The sequence below is a fragment of the Gossypium raimondii genome, chromosome 9 (assembly GCF_025698545.1).
Source record: "Gossypium raimondii isolate GPD5lz chromosome 9, ASM2569854v1, whole genome shotgun sequence".
NCBI classification, from domain to species: Eukaryota; Viridiplantae; Streptophyta; class Magnoliopsida; order Malvales; family Malvaceae; genus Gossypium; species Gossypium raimondii.
The window spans coordinates 17,821,590-17,827,589 of record NC_068573.1 but is presented as its reverse complement, the minus strand read 5'-3'; positions in this window follow the sequence as shown (position 1 = coordinate 17,827,589).

Genomic DNA, 6,000 nt, shown 5'->3' with positions numbered 1-6,000 from the left:
TGAATGTCTTGCCCTGGAAGAAAGTTCTTCGATTTAGTCATAAAGGAAAGCTAAGTCTGTGATTTATTAGGTCGTATGAGATTATTGAAAGAATCAAGCCGATAGCTTATAGATTAACTTTGCCATCATAGTTAGAAAGGATCCACAATGCTTTCCACTTGTCGATGTTACGACCGTATTGATCAGACCCATCACACGTGATTTCACTAGCTGACGTTGAGATTCAGCCTGATATGATGTACAGTGAAGAACCGATCAAAATTCTAGCTCGAGAGGTTAAAGAATTGAGAAATAAAAACATAGCTTGAGTAAAAGTCTTTTGTCAACGTCACGGTATAGAAAAGGCCACCTAGGAATCGGAAGAAGCTATGAAAGTGCAATATCCGAACCTTTTTTTTGGTAAGATTTCAAGGACGAAAACTCCTTTGGAAGGGAGACTTGTAGCAATTCATTTAATGAAATCAGAACAGTGGTTTAGGGACCACAAATCTGACAAGTAAATATTTATTTTATTATTTTTTAATGTCTATGGTTTATTAGTAAGGTCATAAAAATTTTGTTAAGAAATTTTAACGTTTGCATGCTTAATTTCATGAACAGGACTAAATCGTAAAATGTGCAAAAGTGTAGTTCTAGTAGCTAAAGGTGTTAAATGGCTATAGAACTTTAATGTGAGAGTACTTATAAGGAAATTAGACCCTTTATGTGGCAGTGGACATTTATGGTTTTGGTTTTATTGAAATTATTAATGTTTTAAAAGGATAAAATGGTAAATAGGAAATTAAAGTTAAAATAACTAAAAGAAAATGTGTCTATCTTCTTCATTTTAGCATTCTCTCAACCGAATTCACCATTGAATACTTAGCTAGGGTTCAACCAAGCTCTTCCATTGCATGTGAGTGTAATCTTGTCCTGTTTTTAATGATTTCTATGTTTTTGAAGTCGTTGTAATTTAATTTAGCTAGCCCAGGAACTAATTTGCAAAACTGTTAAAGGTTTAGAATTTTTCCGTGAGTATTCTTGCTTGATTATTGAAATTTTATGGAAGATTATGAGTTCTTTTTGTTAAATAAACAACTTTTGTAAAGTGATTTTTTTATGAAATTACCATTTAGGGACTTGTTTGTAAAAGTAGAAAATACCTTGGTAAAATTGTGAAATAATGATTTTTATAGATTGATAGAAGTCCCTAGGTATTTCGGCTAGCTTGTATTGTGGATGAATTTGCATAAATGTTAATTTACGAGCTTAAGGACTAAATTGTAAAGAAGTTAAAATAATAGGGAACAAGTATAATTTTGTAAAAGTATGAATTTTGTAATAAATTGAATAAAATGAACACTAAATGGATTGAATTTCTTATTTAGATCAAGTTAAGCCTCGTACGGATCTAGATCGATGGAAGTATAAAGTCCCAAATTAGTTGATTATATTTCGACATCTTTAAAATCGAGGTAAGTTTGTATGTTTAAATAACATTTTAATTTTATTTTATGTATATGCTATTATGCTATTTATCATATCAAGTTGTAACGGAAATCCAATGACGTTACGACAACTATCAAGTCCCATTTGAACCTTAGAAATATATAGGATACAAATGACATGTCATTAGGGTTACCATGTTTCAGGTACTATTCCTGAATGTCCTACTAATGGCTGAGTTTCAGAATTTGTTGCGGATACTCGTCAACTTGTGTGAGCGGCATCATGTAGCTACATTTTGACCGTTAGCTTTTGTAAGCAGACCCATTTATGGCTCGAGTGAGCATTGATGTAAAGGAAAAGGAAAAGGAATGGTTTCGACAATATATTAGCACACTTTGTTTTAGCTTCCCACGTATTCAATATTATTCTAAGTGGTTCAATGGGCATGTAAAGGGAAGGAATAGTAAGTGTTTCAATCGACTATATTATGAACTTATATAAAGGTAAGAATTGATGTTGACCAAAGTATGTATAACCATATTTATAGAAAGTATGAATTCAAAGGTTCCATATTCAAGAAATATATCTTACCATGTGATGATTTTGGTTAAGTTATGTGTTTAAGCACTAACTTGGGTTGTTGATGATGCTTAGGCTTGTGCCAAGCTATGTTGGATTGATTCATGTCTCTTTTATAAGATTCTACATTGAAATGGTAAGCTTTGTTCATGAATTACGAACTTATAAGCATGTAATGCTTACGCTGTTATCTTTCTTCTGTTTTATAGATTATCGGATGTTTGATCGGTTTGGAAGCTTGTTGGAGATCTATCACACTATCCAGAGATTTTATCGGTAGATTTCAATGTCTTAGTCATAGTTATAATGGCTTGTATAGGTGGACTTGTGCTTAATGATCTAGTTGATTATAAGGTAGTAATGGGGCTAGGCTCATTGTAGGGATAAAGAGAACTTAATTTTTAGGTTCATTAATGTTAGACCTAACTTTTCCTTGGATTAATTCGAGGTACATCGTTTCTACTAATGGGTTTTACACCCCAAACTTAATTTTGAAGCGTATGCCTAACAATATTTCTCAATACTTTGAGTATTTATTTTGATGTTTTCGTTTGAAGTTTGAATAGAGTTTTTTTAAACATATGAAAAATAGGTACATCTTTTTGAATTTTTTCTCAATCTTTGCTCACCAAGACAAGTATAGTTAAGATGTGTAAAAAAATAATATAAAATTTAAAAAGATGGTAGCATGGCTTGTAACACCCCTAACTCGTATCCATCGCCGGAACTGGATTACGGAGCATTATCGGAGTTTACAGATCAAACACACAGAGTTTTAAACATTTCATATCATAAAATATTCATGTTAGAAACCAATCAAAATCATACATATTGTCCCTTATACGATCCCTCGAGGCTCAAATTACGCATTAGAAACAAATCGGGACTAAATCAAAAACTCAGAAAATATTTCGAAAAAATTTAAAATTTTCAAAGCTGCAGGGGTCACACGACCAAGAGACACGCCTGTGTCTTAGACCGTCTGGAAATTCGAAAAAATGAAACACGGCCGTGTCCCAACCCATGTCCGTACTCGTGTCACTCACTAACTTGGGTCACACAGCCAAGCCACACACCCGTGTGATAGGCCATATGAGCATACTGACTTATACCTTTAAAAAGCTACAGGGGACACACGGTCGTGTCACCTGACCGTGTGTCACAGACGGTTGAGGTACACGCTCGTGTCTTTGCCCGTGTGGACGAAACTAGGTCATTTTCCAAGCCACATTTCTCACCCAATTTGACACCAACCTAAACTCCATATTATGCAGATCAACAAGCCATAACAAGGCATCCAAAACAAGCTAAAATCAAGTCTTAAACATGTAATATTTCACATAAAACCAAGATTCCCTTAGGCACCTCAAATGATAATATTCAAAGATGTATTTTCATATATATAATTTCACCAAATAAACCATCAATCTACCAAGCTAATTTGCATCCTTTCACCAATGCATTTATCTACCAAAACATGTCATTCGATACCAAAATGCATTTCAAATACTAGAATATTTAGACATATATATACCTTACATATCAAGGTACCAATTCATCACCAATTCTTCACATCACAAACACATGTACAAAATGCATTTAGCTAACATTTACCTTTCATCATTTTATCACAAATAAAGCCACTCACCAAATATGATAAGGCCATTTATATATACACATAACAAATTGATGTGAGCCGGCTCGATGATGTAGAGTCGAGTCACTTGATTGCCCTATCGTAGACAAGAAGTGTTATTCAATTTTTTGTAAGGGAATGGAGTTGGGTTGATTTAGAAGCGGAAGTAGGTAAAATGGGTTCAAAAGATGGTTTTGATTTGATGATAGATAGGTTTGACTTAACAAAGAATAATTTATAAGTTGAAAGATAAAATGGAATGGAAAAACGAACTCAAGCTTCAAGAATGATTCAATACTGTAGAAGTATTTCCCCGGAACTTATATTGCTTAAGGTGGATTAAATGGAAAATAGAAGATGGACCTTGACCCTTTACCTACATAAAGGTAAGAACCAAAGGTATAAAAAGATGGGTGAACGCCACACCGGTTTCGTGATAAGTTCAATGAGTTCAGGTTGACGCCACTAGCAAGCTAGATAAGTCGCTTCGAGACTCGAACGAAAGAAGAGAAGAGGTAACCTCACAAGAACAAAAGTTCTATTAAGTTTAATAATCAAATTCTGTAACCTTTTACAATAAACAAATAAACTATTTATAAGCTACTAGGGATAGTCGAATGGACAAGTTGTACAAGACTTAAATATTAAGAAATCCAGCTATAATTAAGTTAAATGAACTCTTTAATGACTATGACTATATTCGGCTGAAAAAAGGTTCAATGGACAGCTTCATACCTAAGGAAATGAGCTTGGATCTTGGTGAATGCATGGGACGCCAATGGCCATGTCTAAGTTCGACCAAAGGTGTGAATGATTCCTTCAAAAGGTGCTTCTTTGCTGAATAAGCACATAGGAAACCAATAGCCAGCAACAATGCATGTAGGTGAACATTCATGTACTCTTCCATTTGATGTAACTAGATGTGCATGTATCTTCCAATTTGTTGCACCATATTGTTCATGCACATTCATTTGGGCTCCATTCCGTGAATGTGGTTAAGGGTTAAGTTAGTGGCTGCTCCTTGGCCGAATAGATGTTTTGGAAAGCTATGGGACAGCCGTCGTTCACTGTAAATATCCATTCATGCATCCGTCCATACTTGAACCAAAACTGTACATGAACCTTCCTCCAATGAATCTAGCCGTGCATGCACCTGGCAATAAATGAGTCTCCACATGCGGCTAATCTTACATGAATAACAAAACATTAAACACATAATAAATAAAGCTCATAAATAATTTAACATAGCAAATGATTAATTCGGCTAGCTCAAAAATGGAAATAACGGTTGAAGCTTATTTGAGCTAGGGAAATTGACTATGAGCTGTAACAAACTAATCAAAATAAAACAAATACTTAATTATTGAAAAATATAAAAGGAACGAGTTGAAGGTAATTTAAAATGTGCTCAAATGAGCTACATTAAGTTCCAACGAGCTAGTTGGAGCTGACGCAAGATTGATGAGCTGGAAAGGAGCTAAAGTCAGCTTGCACAAGGGTGTAAGGACTTGTTAAAATGCTGATCCTAGCTTCCCCGTTGACATTGAGCTAGGTTTCACTCTAGAGTTTAATGAACATAGCCAAAATAGCTTCGTGAAAGCGCTTAGCGTGAGCTCTAGTCATGGCCCCTTTTGGAAGCTCAATTGATGTTTGTCTCAAGTTTGATGAGCTCCCGGCCGTGCTTATATCACAAAATATACCAAAACACAAGCCAAAGCATATGGCCACAACCACAACATCACACATAGGCCAACATTAGCCAAAGTATTCTATACATGCCATTATAACCAAAATGTAACCAACTAAAAGTACCAAACCAGCCGATGGATAGTGTGATATAGCTCTGACAAGCTTCCAACCCGAACGAGCTTCTGAATCACTATAAAACATAGAAAATAACACCGAGTAAGCATTTAAGCTTAGTAAGTTCGTATAACTTAGAATTCAACTTACCATTTTAAATCACAATTAAGGTAAGCTAACATAGCATATCCCAACCAATTTGGCCAAAAGCCTAAACACATGATCATCAACATATTAGCCATGTAAATCATATATAAATCCAATACATTTGGGTGAATTCAACAAGTAGTCACATTTCATATACATGAATTATTCATTTCATATATCAATGTATCATGTAACATTAGTTTCATGTATTTCATGTAATACCTATAACAGTTCATATCGAACTCATATAATCTCGTAACAGAACTCAGCCCGTTGAATCATTTAGAATATCATTGGATACGTGGGTAGTACACACGAGGTGTACTGAACTGTAATCTATCAATTCCTGTATATGTATGCTCATATGAGCTCTGAATCAGTATACTCTTATGAGATGTAAACGGTAA